At 34.7% G+C, this 18,338-nt stretch overlaps 2 pseudogenes; one reads left to right on the top strand and one right to left on the bottom strand.

Annotated features, from left to right (window-relative positions):
• Positions 1-18,338, bottom strand: part of LOC122894572 — a 141,764-nt pseudogene that overhangs the window by 15,443 nt on the left and 107,983 nt on the right.
• Positions 3,745-3,842, top strand: LOC122894927 (annotated as a pseudogene).

The raw sequence follows: 18,338 nt of genomic DNA on the forward strand, positions 1-18,338 counted from the left end.
AGAATTATGTTCCTGTTTTAATAACTGTTATTGGTTTTAACTATGCATCTTCTGGTCTGATAATATGATTATCCTCTATCTAGAATACAAGATCCACAGATTGGAAACAGCATCTGGTTTTGCTTACCATTGTATTCACATAGCCTAGCATAGTTCCTAGGGTCCAGGAGAAGATAAAAATATATCTTTCCAGGAAATGGGAGAAGCACTATTTGCAATAAGAAAACAGAAAGCCTTTTAGACACTAAAGGAACCAGTAAATAAATGAAATACAGAAAAAAGTTAGAGAAAGTCAGTGAATCCAAAAGTCGGTTCTTTAAAAAGATCAACAAATTTGGAACATCTTTAGCTGGACTGACCAGGAAAAAGACAGAAGACACAAATTACTAACATGAGATGTAAAAGAGAGGACATTACTTCCAACCTTACAGAAAAAAACATTATAAGAAAATATTTATATTATATGACAATAAATTAGATTAATTAGGGAAAATTTTTTTTAAATTCTAGAAAGACACAAACAACTGAAATAGACTTAGGAATAAAAGAAAATCAGAATATATATAATAAATAAAAATTTGAATTAGTAATTTAGAAAATGTCCCACAAAAGTGCTTGAGCCCAGAAGCCCTTCATGAATGAATTCTAGCAAACGCTTAAAGGAGAATTAATACAAATCCTTCACAAACTTTTGAGAAATATAGAAAAGAAGAGATTACTTCCAAACCCATTGTGGAGACCATAATTGTCATGATATCAACCAAATAAAGGCAATAAAAAAGGGGAGAAACTACAGAACAATATCCTTAGATTGAAAATTTTTCAATAGTCATTTCAATAAATTACCATCAAACAATTAGATGTCCGAATACAGAATATTTAACTTGAATCCATATTTTGCACCGTATACAAAATGAGCTAAAAATGGATTATAGAGCAAAATATAAAAGCAAAACTATAGAACATGTAGAAGTAAAACATAGAACAAGATCTTTGTGACCTTGTATTAAGCAAAGATTTCTTATATACAATACCAAAAGCAGTCTATAACAAATTTATTTTTTTTTAAAAAGATTTTATTTATTTGTCAGAGAGAGGGAGAGAGAGCGAGCACAGGCAGGGGTAGGGGCACACAGAAGGAGAAGCAGGGAGCCCAATGCGGGACTCAATCCCAGGACCCTGGAGTCATAAACTAAGCCTAAGGCAGACAGTTAACCAACTGAGCCACCCAGGTGTCCCAGCCTATAACAGATTTAATAAATTGAACTTCATCAAAATTAAGAACTTATGCTCTTTCGAAGAAACAGAATGAAAACACAAGTCACAGACTAGGAGAAAATATATATCTACTATATAACCTAATCATTCCACTCCTAGGTATTTCTCTAAGAGGAATGAAAGCATATGTCTACAAATGCCTGGAATTCAAATTTTCATAACAGCTTTATTTGTAATAACCAAAAATTAAAAGGACCCAATTGTCTGTCATCATGTGAATGGATAAGCAAATTGTGGTGTATTCCTAAAATGGGATAATATCTTTCAATATAAAGGAATAAGCTATTGCTACATACAAACACATGGATGTATTTCTAAATATTCTGAATGAGGAAGCCAGAGGGAAAAAATGCCTACATATGGTCCCATTTGTATGAATTCTAGGATATCCAAATGCTCTGTAGTGAAAGAAAACAAATTAGTATTTGCCTCAAGATGAGTGTGGGCATGAAGCCAGGGGAGGGAGGCATCACAGGGGGCATTAGGAAGTGATTGGAGATGTTTTTTTATCTTGACTAATGTGATGGTTTCACAGGTATATGTGTATGTAAAAAGTTATCACATTATACACTTTAAACATGTTCAGTTTTTTTAATATCAGTACCTCTACAAAGATGTTTAAAAACTATCATGAAGGCTCTACTGGAAGCCATTGCTCCTTGTTTATCTGTAGATTTCAAGGACCAAATACTTGGCCTTGATGAAGATCACTTATTTCCTACCTGAATTTCAGGGTTTATCTGTTCTGCTAGCTATTGTTATTGACATTATTTTAATTATATAATTGATCAAACCATTTTTATTGCCAGGGAAATTATCCTTTCCAAGTGTGATCTGAGTTCCTTTCTAGTTTTCATTCAAAAGAAATCAGTATGTATGGCATTGAGAACAGAAATCACAATATTTGATGGATAATTAAGCATAGCACCTGTATTAAGCCTGGCCTTGGCAGTATGACACCAGATATCAGGAGTTAGTTCCATAATATCTCAAAAGTAACTTGAGAAATCTTACCTTCCTTTCCAAGGACAGGAAATTCCTCTCACCAAGCCTTCTTCAGGCTTTACTTGAAATGTCTATACAATTGCTTTTGTAGTCTTTGGCTGTCTCCAATGACCTGCATATTTATTTTTGCCTTCTTGTGTAGCTCTTATATGTATAAACAAAGAACACTGTTTAGAATATATTTCAATAAAAATCTTAGCAGGAAATGCTTTAAACCATGTTACAAACAGAGGGATATGCCTCATTCCCCAAAGTAACAGAGACTCTCTAGTCCTCAGCATAGAGTAGAGGATGGAGAAAGTAGATTTTACTCTAACTGTAATCAATGAAAAAATATATGTACTGACATATTAAGAGTTATAACAAAGAAGAAGAATGATTGGTGAGTTTCATTTTCCTCATGTTTGCCTATATTCTAATTTTCTTATAATAAACATCTTATTCTGTTTTAATAAGAAAATTTAAAGAAATAAGTTAGAAAAACCAGAATCAACTTTCTAGCCTTTCAAATTGGTGAAGCTAAAATTACACAAAAAGGGTAGAAAAGTTTTTCAATTGAAAAAATAAAATAAAATAAAAATCAGTGAAATAGAAGATTCTTGAAAGCAATGATGATAACTTATTTCAGTACAAAATATATTTTGTTGAGATCTGTCCATTCAGTATCAGTCCCTGTGATATCCATGAAGCCTACAAAAATCAGTAAAACGCCACTGCTGCTCTTAAAATAACAGCTAAATGGAGGAGATGGGCACATATACAAGTATAGAAGCTATTCTATTAATATGCATATGAAGTTCTGAAAATTTCTCGTCAAATTCAACTTCTTGGTTAGACCTACCTGCTATCTAAGTTAACACTAACATCATCTGTGGGTGGTAGTGACACTTGACTGGCTTTTAACTGGCTTTAAACTTGTTTCCCCTTTTTAAATGAAAGTTCTTAAGTATAAGCAATGTTGTACATGTAACAGCGGTGCATCTCTGACATGTAATAGGTAGACAGGGTACTAAATGTCAAGAAGACACAGAAGCCAGAAAGGTGGAGGTATGTGGAGACTTTCAGATCTCTCTCTCTTTGGGAATCACAAGGCTAGAACATTCGTGAACGAGTGAGCAACAAAACCTCAGGGGAAGATTATAAATTTATTTTTTTGGGGAACTGAAAGTCCCAGTTTTGCCCTTCTAAGGATCAGTGCCTTTATCCAGCAATGGTAGAGACATAGAAGGTAAATGTCCAGGCTGAATCTCCACTCATTTTAGGACTGCCCAAGAATTTGCTAATATTGCCAATTTAGTCTTTTTAGATTTGTTAATTTTTGCAAATTTCTCCTCTGCAATTAGATAAGACAGGTATACACACACAATCTATTCTCATTATTTGTGGATGCTGTATTTTAAATTTGCCCACTTGCTAGACTGTATCTGTAACCATAAAGTCAATACTTGAGGGGTTTTATGCTTGCTTGAGCAGCACATACATTAATTTTGGAAAGATATGGAGATTAGCATGCCCCTGCCCAGGATGACACACAAATTTGTGAAGTGTTCCATAAAAAGAAAATATTTGCAGGGTTTTCATGATCACTTGCAGACAACACACAGAAAAGGAAGAAAAATTTGAATCACCTGATGCACACTTCCAGCTGAAGTCAAACAAGGTCACACACTGTCTTTTTGTTTCAGTTCTCGTATTGTAAACAAGTGTCTTTTTCATGGTCCATTAAATGTCACATTTTAAAAAAAAATTTTGTGCTTTTTGTTGATTTTGCTGTTTCAAATGACCCCCAAGTGTAGTGCTGGAGGGCTGTCTAGTGTTACTACGTGCAGGAAGGCTGTGGTGTGTCTTACAGAGAATTACATGTGTTAGATAAGCTTCATTCAAACATGAGTTATAGTGTTGTTGGTCATGAGTTTAATGTCAAGGATTTGGCAACATATATTAAATAAGGTATCTTGAAACAGAAATATACATAAAACAGGGCTTTGTATTGATCAGTTGACAAGACTGTTGTGACAAGAGGCTTGCAGGAACCTAACTCTGTATTTGCCCCCGGGAGCAATGATTCAGTGTTTGCTAACTCAGTGATTGTGACAACTCCATAGAATGGAACTAATGAAAAATGAGAATCATCTGTATCTTTGTATATTTGCACATACATATAGTTTGTCTTAAACATGCATGTATACATACGTGTATGCATATATACACATATTTTAAATCTATTTAAAATACATATAACATTTTAAATATGTATAAAATATATATATTTTAAACATACATATATGCATAATGTGTATATACACACACACACACAAATATACATATTGACTAATCAGTTGACTAATAGTCACCATGAGGAGTAATCTTAGTCTTCCGATCCCTCAATCAGCACATATGCTCTATGCTGTAAATTGCACTTATACGTTTATGAGAGACAAGAGAAACTCTCTGAAATTAGAATTTTCCCATAATATCTGGCCCTCATGTCCACTGTTCAGTGACCGATTCTGACTGTAGGAGCGGTGAGCAGTTACTGGAGGATGGCTACTTGCTTTAGCTTCAGCATTCTGGCCAAAAAATATTTTCCAGTGCCTGAGCAAAGGGAATTAGAAAAGAAGAGGAATGACAAGTAAGAAAAAAAATTAATAAGAATCTCTGGTACTAAATATCTCTGATACTAAATATCTATTAAATCCCCCTGAACCAAAACCAGGGTATTTTTTTTTATCCTTCTCATTATTTTTAGTATCTGTTACTGCCCTTATGGGCCTCAGCTTTCCATCTGCCAGATGAATTTAATTGAATTCCTTGGGCTAAAAAGCGAAAATCAAGAAGGATTGCAAAGATAGAGAGAGATATATATATGCTCTTGAATCAAATGAAAAGGAGACTTAGAAAGAACAAAAAATAAAATTCAGTCAAGAAATACGTAACTCAGGCTTTGACCAAAAATACTAGAATAATTTCAGGCAATTTTGGAAGCTCAGGTATGTGTTTTCACTTCTATTCAGAGGAGGGTAGTAACCAAATTTAGATTTTCATTCAAACTGATCTTCACTTTTCCAATTCCATCTTCCAGAAACAACTACCTCTTTGTGAATAGATGTGTGAGTAATGACACAAAATGATGAATCCTAGAAGCATGGAGTTCAATATGGAAATCACATGCATATTTTTCTTTATCTAATTAATCAAAACTTGATCCTGTTCTAGGGATATACTAAGGATATTAGGTGGGTTTTAACTGTAAACAATGACTTGCCAAAAGAATATTTTAAATTTATCCCCTACATCTTTAGATAATGTGAAAAACCATCTATCTTCTTTAGATCTATATTTGGGAATTTGATTTTAATTTCCACTGTCAAGAGCATTGGGGAAATTGCAATCCTGAAATACGACCATTCTCAAATACATTAAGTGACAAGCACAAAATTGTATTCGGTATGCATACATACTACTGGTCTCGTGACAAGCTCTTCATGGTAACAGGGATGTCCCTGCCTTTGCAGACATAAGAAAACCCATGGCAAATGATGTGCACCAAGAGACTGACAGCTGATCTTCTCCTGCACTTGCCTGCTGCATTATACTGAGTGAGGAGACTTGTGTAGCAAGCTGATAATACACACAGTTTCTCCCCCTCCCTAACATGTTCTCTGCCATTCCTCTTATTCCTTCTTTTGCAGCAACCAACCTCAATATTTGAGGCTCTTTTAAAGCTAATGATCTTGGGCTCTAGAAATATGAAAGGCTAGGGGTGCCTGGGTGGCTCAGTGGGTTAAAGCCTCTGCCTTAGGGTCAGGTCATGATCCCGGGGTCCTGGGATCGAGCCCTGCATCGGGCTCTCTGCTCAGCAGGGAGTTTGCTTTTTCCTCTCTCTCTCTGCCTGCCTCTCTGCCTACTTGTGATCTCTGTCTGTCAAATGAATAAGTAAAATCTTTAAAAAAAAAAAAAGAAATATGAAAGGTTATTATATAGGGAATTATAGCCAGCTGTTTCTCACTCACCTGAAGATAGATCTTGAGCTGCTGCCATCATTTCAGAAGGATTGAATAAATGCTTCTTGATCATAAAGATGGTGGTGATGGTTGTGATGATGATGATGATGATGGTCAAACAGCATCAGACACAGAGAAGACCTGGACTATAGTCTGCAGAACCTCACTCTGATAAAAGGAATGTCCTGACTGAAAATTAGGAATTTAGTTGCTGATTCAAACTTACTCTGCATTTAACAAAATTTGCTAAGCATCCATTATGAGGCCAGTGCTGTGATTGAACCCAAGGAATGTATAAAATTATAGGTCAAAAACCTGTTTCTGTCAAGTTGATTTACAACTTACTTCAAAACAAGGACTTTCTTATATGAAATTTTTAAGCAGTGTTTAAAGATAACATGTAATTCCTGTACTGACTATTTTTTAGTTCAGGAAGTTTGAGTACTCAAGGGAATCTTCATGAGGAAGTGAGGTTTCCGCTAGGCCTTGAAGAATAGATAGAATTAGGAAGTAACTGAAAGATATGTACTTGTTCTATAAACATTTATACTGTATACCTAACAAGGTTCTAGGCCTTCCCAGAATCATAGCATGAGATAGTTAAAAGGCATGTTTGAAGTTATAAAGTACACTTTTATTACACAGATGAAGAAGTGATACCTAATCTTTACACTCTCTGGGTGGGAAATCATAGCAAATTAATGGTAGAGCCAGGAACAGAATATTTCTACTTTAATTCAATATTTACATATGAAAAATAAATAATTTCTCCTGCCTTAATTGTCTAGTTAGGTAACCAGGACCCACATTAGAAATAGCCTGAAAATAAGCAGAAAGTATCATAGAGAACCATTATTACAAAACAAGGAGAAAAAAATCCCTCCATCCACCAAAATCATCACCTTGAAGACAAAACAAGAACCATTTCCATTGTTAAAAAATTAATCTCTCCATATGAAACAGATTCTTTTTAAAGATATTTTCTTGTGAAAAATAACTGTGATTTGTCAAACATTTCCTATATTCGATTAATCTTTTGATTTTTTTGTAAGTTTATTGTCTTAAGTAAAATGTCTATAACTAATTTCATTTTAGTGGTGTCAAATTTGTGTATTAGGCAGAACTGTTAGATTCCAGGTTATTTTATTCTAACTTTCCAGACATCAATAAATCTTAGATTATACTTTAGAATAGATCTTGTCTTGTCTGTCTTCCCAGTAATGACAACAAAGAAGCCAGTTATGCCTAAGGCACTGATGAGAGGCAGCATATACAGGAGTTAAAGTGTAGTCACTGAGTCAGACAGATTGGGCATCAAATTCTACTCTTCACACTTGAATCCCTCTTCTTCCATATGAGAAAAATATAGTTCCTAACTCCCAAGATAATTGTAAAGATTAAAGTAAATAATGCATGCAAAATAATTAACAATTTCAGGTATATAGTATATCCTCAACAAATTATAGGTAAATGTTAGTTATTAAGTAGCTTGAACATTGAGATGAGTTATGTTTATGTTTGGCTACTAAATTGGTGTCAAGGTTGCTGACCAGATAATTAAAGTCACAGTTATGACAAAAGGTTATCAATTGTGCATGAAGTTGTAAATGCATCTAATTGAGCATGCAACTGTCAGGGAAAGAATGATGAGTAGGAGACTACCAAAGACTGTACTAGCTTGAACATCTGTTAATCACAAAAAAGACACTTAAGGAGACTTTAGCACCTTTTTTTAAAACTAATTAATTCTCACCAATAAAAGCCTTATTAGCAAACACAAATACATAGTCAACAAAATCACCTGTAATAATACCATTTAAAGTCAATAAGTTTGGTGAATTTTTAAATTTTCATATATAAATGAAATTTTATCGGGGGCGCCTGGGTGGCTCAGTGGGTTAAGCCGCTGCCTTCGGCTCGGGTCATGATCCCAGGGTGCTGGGATCCAGCCCCGCATTGGGCTCTCTGCTCAGCGGGGAGCCTGCTTCCTCCTCTCTCTCCGCCTGCCTCTCTGCCTCCTTGTGATTTCTTGTCTGTCAAATAAATAAATAAATCTTTAAAAAAAAAAAAGAAATTTTATCTATATAATTATATGCATGTATAATTAATAAAAGTTACGGTTTAAAGTAAACAAAGTCGAACCACATGAGCTTCTTATATTCTGCTTTTTCACATATTGTGCGATATTCATAAGTATTATTTATTATTTATTCCATAATATCCCACCGAATGATTCTTATATTGCCATTTTCAGACATCATTTCTAATGATTATCTATAAATAGTGCTAAAATGAACATCCTTGGAAAGAAATCTTTGCCTCTGTGATAATTTCTTTAGGATAAATGCTTAGAAATGATTTTACTGTATCAAAGAAAACTAACTTTTTATAGCTCTGTATGCTATACAGGTAAACTTCCCGCTAGAAAGTTTATGCCAGTTTACACTCTCATTACTATGTAGAGAAGTGTTCAACACCCAATTTGCTACCCTTACCAGGGGTCATCATCATTCATCATAGCTGTAATAATAGTTACTGATAATTACTAAAGCCTTAGCATGTGGCAGGTCCTGTTCTACTTTACAGATGTTATATTTTTTAATCTTCTCAGTATCTCTATAATGCATATTATAATTATCCCCATTTTACAGACTAAAAAACTGAGGTACAAACAGATTCAGTTAAATTTCTGAAGAGACTCAATTAAAACTGAAATAGGGACTCAAATCCAGGCAATGTGATTTCAAGGATCATGCTTTTTAACTGTAATACAGTATTATTTTCCCACAGAAGTCACAAGTATTATTTTTTAAAATATTTCTGCTATTTTAAAAAGCCCACTTTTATTTTCTATAATTTTATTAGTGAAGTTAATAATCTCAATATGTTTATTTGTTTTTTAAATTTTTTTTAAGTGTGAATTTAGTATTCATTTTTATCACTTTATAGAATACTTTTCCCTGGAGGCAAGATTTTGAAATTAGATTCTAATTGACTCTCTCTTTAGAGTAATAATAAATATGGATTTTCAAGATGGTGACACGATTTATTCATTTTCATGAATTTGGAGGAATTTTGCTAATTGCATTCTCTAGTGAGCTTTGTACTCCCTGCCTGCCAATATATATTGCATTTTACAGGTCCTTTTAGATGTTTGCTTTGGTTTGTAATTGATGGATTTCCTGAAAGCAAAAAGTCATGGGAGATTTAGTAAGTGTGAAATGGTAAATATTGAAAGCATTTTAAATATTGATATGAAAATAGATCTCCTAGCTGGATATCTTTTTGTTCTGCTGTTTCTGGAATGAATACATTAGTTTAAAATTTTTAAGCATAACAGATGTGAAAGTGCTAGTGTTTGGATTGGTAATAGACTATTCCCTGCCAGATTTGCTGGTAGCATTTCTATATTCTGGAAATACAAGAGACATTTACAGCCATAGTGATATTTCCAAATGCTTTAATAAATCTAGTACCCTCAGATGATTATTTTCAATTGTAGAAATACTCCTGGCCTAGAAGAAATTGCTGTGCTTAATGGGGTTTGAGGATTAATTGTTGTATTTAAAGGCTACAAGAAAGAGAATGGGCATGAGGTGGGATGCAATAAAAAGGGAAAGGAAGTCATGAGCCAAGTGTCTTTTGCAATAAGAAAAAATGGAAAATGAGAAATGAGAGTAATTTGGTGAGGCCGAAAGGAATGACATCACTCCTTGGAAGACTGAGACACCTCCTCCCAACCAGAAGTCTAGGAATCAACAGAGTGCTGAAGTTTGGTTTGGGGCTGAGTATGCAAGAAAGTTCCACCAGCAACGAAAAGAAATACCTCCCCATTTTCTCTTCATTCAGAATCCATATTTAAAACATCATTATAGTAATGTATTTGTCAGGGCCCTGACAAGAGATAGATGGCCGAATGAAATGCGGTCATTGAAGAGTGTTAAATAAGGATTTTTTTTTCACAAGGAGATGAGTGTAAGTTAAGGTAATGAACAGGGGTTGGTGATATACCCAGGGTCTGTTAAACTTAACAGAATGGAGCTGTTACTACTTCTAACATGAAGAGACAGAGTGGTAGGGGAGGGAGGGTTTTGTCGGAACTGGAGAAAGCCATAGCTATTGGCAGGTACGCAGTCTTTGGTGAACTGATTTATCTCTTCTTCTTCCTCTGATCTCCTGTTGGTGCCTCCCGTTGAGTATACCCAGTTGGGGTTTAGGAGCCTTGGTATATAATCCACAAAGGTCTGCCTCCCAGGGCTCAGTGCAGTATAGAAAAGAGAGGAGAATGGATCCGGAAGGGCAAACAGAGCAAATAAATTATGCCTCTGATCAATGTTATTATGCTCTCTGAGGCAAGTCTAAGCTTAGTGCCCTTCCTTCCCTGATTTCACATCTGAAAACAATATGTCCTGAACATCCATGGCACTAGAAAGACACCTCCTCTACCTAAAAGTACAAATTTTCCAAAACAAGAAAGGTTTTAAGTACAAACGTCCTCTTACACACCTCAGGTTGTTTGCCGCACCCCTCTTCTCTCTCAGTGCCCTTCGGCTCCCAAACAGGGCTCTATACATCACAGTCCATCATTTTTCAGGCCAAAATACTGAAAGTTTGCAGGAAAACATACTGACAGCAAACAAACAAACAAAAAACCCCACCATAACCCTTATGCACTATTGGTGAGAATGCAAACTGGTGTAGCCACTGTGGAAAACAGTTTAGGGGTTCCTCAAAAAATTAAAAATAGAGGGGCACCTGGGTGGCTCAGTGGGTTAAAGCCTCTGCCTTCGGCTTGGGTCGTGATCTCAGGATCCTGGGATCAAGACCCACATCAGGCTCTCTGCTCAGTGGAGAGCCTGCTTCCTCCCCTCTCTCTCTCTACCTGCCTCTCTGCCTACTTGTAATCTGTCTGTAAAATAAATAAATAAAAATCTTTAAAAAAAATTAAAAATAGAGCTACCCTACAATCCAGTAATTACACTATGGGGTATTTACCTAAAGAATACAAAAACAGTAATTTGAAAGGATATAAGCAACCCTACGTTTATTGCGGCATTATTTACAATAGTCAGGTTAGGGAAGCAACCCAAGTGTCTATCAATAGATGAATGGATAAAGAAGATGTGGGGTATGTATATGGAATATATATGTAATGGAATATTACTCAGCCATAAAAAGGAATGAAATCTTGCCATTTGCAACAATATGGATAGAGCTAGAGAGTAGAATGTTAAGTGAAATAAAAGTCAGAGAAAGACAAATATATGATTTCACTGATATGTGGAATTTAAGAAACAAAAGAAAATGAACAAAGAAAAAAATAAGAGAGACAAACCAAGCAGCAGACTTCTAACTAAAGAGAACAAACTAGCGGTTACCAGAGCAGAGATGGCTGGGTGATAGATAAAATAGATGAAGATTAAGAGTACACTTACGATGAGCACTGAATAATGTATACAATTGTTGAATCAGTATACTGTACACGTGCAATTAATATAACACTGAATGTTAACAATACTGGAATTAAAATGAATAAAAATCCCCATCCTGACTGACTCAGAGTAAGTCAATGGGGTTGCTATAGATGCAATAAAATGGGTAAACACTTGTGAAGAGTAAGCCAAAATGATACAAAAAAAGAGCATATATAGACTCAGAGTTGTTTCATGCTACTGTGAAAGCTGTAAATTCCCTGACTCCCTGGGGGACTTGTAATTCCAAGGTTAGAGAAGAGAAAATTCAAAAATCGAGATATTTTAAAGAAACTGGAAATTTGAAATCACCTGAAGAGGGTAGATCCACACATTTGAGACCCAGGAGGGTGTGTCTCCTAGAACTCTGTTTGGTTAACTTAGTTAAGTAATTTCTATATTCAGAGGCAGTCCATGTGCCTGCTCATTGTGTAAAAACAAACTCTGTGTAGAGCAAATGATCTACAGAGGTTCCTGATTTCTATGGTATAAATTCTCATACATGACCAATTTCAAGCTACCAACATGGTGTCACTGAACTGAAATTGGGAAGCAATATATGCATTTGGCTTTTGTCTGTACAGACTGGTGCCAGCCATCACTGGGTGGAGGCCTCTGTGAAATAGACAGCAGACACAGAAGAGCCCACTTGGAAAGTACACCTATTCTTTCCATCAGCTACTTATTATCAGTGGTTTCTTGAGAAGGAAACATTCATATCTAGTTTTTTTTTTTTAATCAGAAATGAATATTACATTTTGCCAAATGTTTTTTCTGCATCTATTGAGATGATCATATGATTCTTATCTTTCATTTTGTTAATGTGGTTTATTACATTGACTGATTTGTAAATGTAGAGCTATATATTTGCATCTCCAAAGTAAATCCCATTTGATCATGGTGTATGATCCTTGTAATGTATTGTTGAATTCAGTTTGGTAACATTTTGTTGTGGATTTTTATAACTGTGTTCATCAGGGATATTGGCCTATAATTTTCTTTCCTTGTGGTGTCCTTGTCTGATTTCATTATCAGGGTAAAGCTGTCTTCATAAAATGTGTTTGAAAGGGTTCCCTCTTCTTCTATTTTTTTTAACAGTTTAAGAAGGATTAGTATTAATCTTTTTTTGAAAGCTCAGTAGAATTCACCAATGAAGCTGAATGGTTCTGAACTTGTATTTGTTGGGAGGTTTTTTGATTACTAATTAAATCTCTTTACTAGTAATAATCTGTTCATATCTATCATCATGATTCAGTCTTGGAAGTTTTTATATTTAAAAGGAACCTATCCATTTCTTCTATGTTGTTCACTTAGCATATAATTATTCATAGTCTCTTATGATCCTTTATATTTCTGTGGTATCAGTTGTAAGATCTCCTCTTTCATTTCTAACTTTATTTATTTGAGTCCTCTCTTTCTTTCTTCCTTTTTTTTTTTTTTTCTCTTAGTGAGTCTAGCTGAAGGTTTGTCAATTCTGTTTACCTTTCAAAGAACCAGTTCTTGGTTTGTTGGTCTTTTCTACTGACTTTTTAACCACAGTTTCATTTCTTTCTTTTTTTTTAAAACTTTAATTTTATTTTATTTCTTTTCAGTGTTCCAAAATTCATTGTTTATGCACCACACCCAGTGCTCCATGCAATACGTGCCCTCCATAATACCCACCACCAGGCTCACCTAACCCCCCCTTCCCCTCCAAAACTCTTAGTTTATTTCTCAGAGTCCACAGTCTCTCATGGTTTATCTCCCCCTCCAATTTATTTCTGATCTAATCTTTGTTATTTCCTTTTTCTGCTACTAACTTTGGGCTTTGTTTTTCTAGTTCCTTAAGGTGTAAAGTTAGGTTGCTTATTTGAGACTTTTCCTGTTTGTTGAAGTAGGCATTTATCACTATGAATTTCCCTCTTAGTACTACTTTTGCTGCACCCCAAATTTTGGTTTATTCCATTTCCCTTTTGATTTGGCTCAAATATCTTTATATTTTATTTCTTCTTTGACACACTGATTGTTCAGTAGCACATTGTTTAATCTCCACATATTTGCGAATTCTCCTGTTGTCTTTATTTAATATCTAGTTTCATATCATTCTTGTCAGAAAATATGCTTGATATGATTTCAGTCCTCTTAAATTTATTAAGAGTTGTTTTGTGGCCTAACATATAATCTATCTTGGACAATGCTCTATGTGCATCTGAGAAAAATGTATATGTGTTGCTTCTGGATGGAATCTTTTATAAATATCTGTTAAGTCCATCTGGTTTAATGTGTTGTTTAAGGTCAATATTTCCGTATTGATTTTCTGTCTGGATGACTTATCCATTAATGTGGGTAGGGTATTAAAGTCCCTTACTATTATTGTATTACTATATTTCTCCCTTTAGGTCTGTTAATATTTTCTTTATATATTTAGGTGCTCCTATGTTTGGTGCATAGATATTTACAAATGTTGTATCTTCCCATTGGATTGATTCTTTTATCATTATGTAACACCTTTCTCTGTCTCTCGTTATAGTCTTTGTTTTAAAGTTTGTTTTGTCTGACATAATTATAGCTATACCAGCTTTGTTTGAGCTTGCATTTGCATGAAATATCTTTTTTCATCTCTTTACTTTCAGTCTCTGTTTGTCCTTAAATCTAAAGTAAGTCTCTTGTTCACATGATATACACAGTCTTGGGGACTTTTTGGTATTTGGTTTTTTTGTGTTTGTTTGTTTGTTTTAATCCATTCTGCCACTCTGTCTTTTGATTGGAGAATTTAGTCCATTTTCACTTAAAGTGATTGATTATTGGTAGGTATGTACTTATCTCTGTTTTGTTCCTTGTTTTCTGGTTGTTTTTGTAGTTCCTTTCTGTTCCTTTCTCCTTCTCTTGCTCTCTTCTTTCTGGTTTGAAAACTTTTTTCAGTTGTATGCTTATATTTCTTTATCTTTTGTGTATTTGCTACAGGTTTTTGCTTTGTGGTTAGTATGAGACTTACATATATCTATAGAAGTCTATTTTAAGTTTACAACAACCTAAATTTGACCTCATTGTAAAGCTCAACCTTATTACTATTCCCCTACCATATTTTCTGGTTTTGATGTCACATTTTATATCTTTTCATCTTGTAGATCCTTTAACTAAGTGTTGTAATCAGTGATTTTTACTTCTTTTGACTTTTAACCTTTATACTAGCTTTATAATCTACTAACTTTACTATGAATTTACCATTGCAGTGAGCTTTATTCTTTCGTATGTGTTCCTGTCACTACTTAGCACCCTTTATTTTCAGCCTAAAGCCGTTCCTTTAACAATTCTTGTAAGGCCATTTGAGTGGTGATGGACTTCTTTAGCTTTTGCTTGTGTAGAATGTTCTGATAATAAATCTCTTCACTATCTTCTTCAGGCTAAAATTAGTAAGGGCTCTCCACTATTATTTATTTGCATTTTCCTAAATTTTATTTTATTTTATTTTTAGTTTCTATTCACCATGTCCTAAATTATGATTTAAAAAAAAAAAAAAAAAGAAAGAACAAAACAAAAAGTAGTGAGCTATATTTTCCCTTCCAGGATCCTGGTGGCTCCTGGTACTAAGTATGGTAAAGACATAACTTACTATGTTTGTACTAAGTCATAGTGTATATGGTAGGTACAGTAGCATAAGAAAGACAGTCTTTCTCGTAGACTCCTTGGTACTGGATACTTCTTTTGTCATCTTAATTCAGTTTTTCCCAGTGATAAGCTGGCAAATGTTCAACAAATAGCATTTAAGCAGGGGAAAAAAAAAACTATCTTCCTTGCTTTATTTCCCTCTGTTTTTTCTTCAAATCTGTGATGGATTATTTGAGGATAAACAAATCAAAGCCTCATCTACCATAATTCCCCAAGTGTGTAGTGGGCTACATTATGACTTCCTCTCTTACATTAACTCTTAGTGACTCTGACTATACTCTTTTTTTTGGTCATTGGGATGTCTGAGATACTGTCTCTCCTTTGAGCACCTAAGACAAACACTTTATAAATTAAGAGCGTGGAAATATAACAAATAACCATAAAACTTGGTAGGTAATTTGGCATTTGCGGAAGATTACAACAAAAAGGTCTTGCACACTGAGGCATATGCAATGGGGAAATTTTAGCTACAGCCAATAATAGTTTTCTTTATGAAACAAATCTCAGAGGAGAAGAGGAAATCCCAAAACAACTTCTCCCTTTTTCCTGTACAAAAGTTTGGCATCCTCCTGAGGGGAAAGAAATGAGAAATGTATACCTTGTGGTTCATTTCACAGAGGACATGGGAGCATAAAGCCTGGTTTCTAAAGTATAATTTGAGACAATTCTCTCCCTCCCCCCTGCTATATAATGTGTGTTACATTCCTGGAGACTGCAATACAGCATAGGTTTTCTAGGGAGTTAGGGAGTCAGGGTCACAAAATGCCTAGGAGATATTCATTACACCCTTATGAGTAAGAAAATAATAGGCCATTTAGTTCACAGTGGAGACAATAAGCCTGAATCTTATGAGGAAATGATGTTTATTGTTCTCACAATCCTTTCATAATAGTAATTTAACTGAACTCATCCTAGAGAAATTTGTTATTTCTTTTACAGGTTAAAATTTCTCTAGTAGCATCAGTTTTAAAAAACTTTGTGGTTAAAAACTGTAATGGCAAATATTCTGATCCACAACTTCATTTTACTTTTTCTGGTGGGTCCCCTGTGGTTCATGTTTCTATAAAGACAAGGCATTGTTTAGAGGAAAAGATCAAATCTAAAATCAATTCGATCCTCAAATACTAAACACTAAAGAGAGAAAACTAAGACAGCTCCTACTGGCTTCTGAGTAGAGATGTAATGAAATAGACTGAAGGCCAGTGAGATCAGTACAACAGTGGATTCACATGGAACAAACATGTAATACAGAGAAAGGAAAAGGAAAAGCTTTTTGGAGGAAGGGACATTTGAGCTTTCAGAGAGAGAGAATAGGAGTTCTTCAGATCAGTAAAGGAAGGAAGAGAGCTTCAAATGGATGGAAAAGTATTCACAAAGGAGAGGAGCTGTGAAATAACAAGTTTATGAGATGAGTTAATAGTAGTTTAGTATTGTGAGCTTGTAAATACAAGGTCATGAGGCTAGAGAGAAAGTAATAAACAGATGAGGACTTTGTGTCTTATAGATCAGTGCTTAAAACTATAATTCATAAACTCCAGTTGGAATACAGGATGATCCACTGAGTGTTTAACTTCAAGTCCTATTTTTTTTAAGCTATTACAAGCTTAAATATATGAGGTGATCTCCAAGGAAGAGAGAGTTCCTCAACATAAAGGTGGGAGGAGAGAAACAGGACTCTTGATCATTCTTTTATATTAAGCAATTTATATAACACTTATTTGCCTGCTTAAGTAGATTTACTGTACAAATATCTAGTTTTAATTAAATACGCCAAACAAAAGTTTTAAAGATAATACATTATTGCATGCACTAATATAAAACAATAAAAGGAAGAAACTGAGACATTTTCTTTCCTCCTTCCTTTCCTTCCTCCTCTCTTTCTTTCTTTCTTTCTAAGATTTACTTACTTATTTATTTTAGATAGAAAGAGAATGCAACTGGGAAGGGATAGAGAAAGAGGGATTCTCAAGCAGACTCCCCACTGAGTGCAGAAACCTATGCAGGGCTAATCCCAGGACCCTGAGATCATGACCCAGCTGAAATGACGGGTTGGATGCTTAACCCTCTGAGCCACCCAGGCACCCCACACATTTTCTAATTCTAGGAAAACTGTTTACAAATAATCTAATCGGATAACACAAAATGTCAACCTAGAAACAAAAATTATCAATAAAACTATTTGAAACATGATTTCTATCTATTATAATAAATAATGAGCCTTGCCGCAAACACAGATTTTTCCCTTGGTTGATGAGTTATTGGACACTATGAAGGCATTATGATAGGCAGCAAAATATTCACAAACTAAGCAGCCAGATCATGACACGACACCTTTATTATTTGTTCAGTAATACTCCAGGTCACTTTATATGCAGGCTGGTATTTGCAAAATTTCACTCAACTTTCATAATGAAAGGACCTGTGTATTGTACTGATGCCAATGTCCCAGTTTTGACATTTGTTATTATAGTAGAGTTATATAAGATGTTACCTTTGAGAAAAGCTGAGTGAAGGCTACATGGGAACTCTCTTGACTGTTTTTGAAAATTCCTGTAACTTTTAAGTCTATTATTTATAATATATTAACTGGGGAGTCTAAAATTATTCCAAAGTTAAAAAAAATTTTTTTATTATTTTTTTTTGTTTTTTTGTTTTAATTTTTTATTTTTTATAAACATATATTTTTATCCCCAGGGGTACAGGTCTGTGAATCGCCAGGTTTACACACTTCACAGCACTCACCAAAGCACATACCCTCCCCAATGTCCATAACCCTACCCCCCTTCTCCTAAACCCCCTCCCCCCAGCAGCCTTCACTTTGTTTTGTGAGATTAAGAGTCACTTATGGTTTGTCTCCCTCCCAGTCCCATCTTGTTTCATTTATTCTTCTCCTACCCCCTTAACCCCCCATGTTGCATCACCACTCCCTCAT

Source organism: Neovison vison, chromosome 13 (genome assembly GCF_020171115.1).
Source record: "Neovison vison isolate M4711 chromosome 13, ASM_NN_V1, whole genome shotgun sequence".
Classification (NCBI taxonomy): domain Eukaryota; kingdom Metazoa; phylum Chordata; class Mammalia; order Carnivora; family Mustelidae; genus Neogale; species Neogale vison.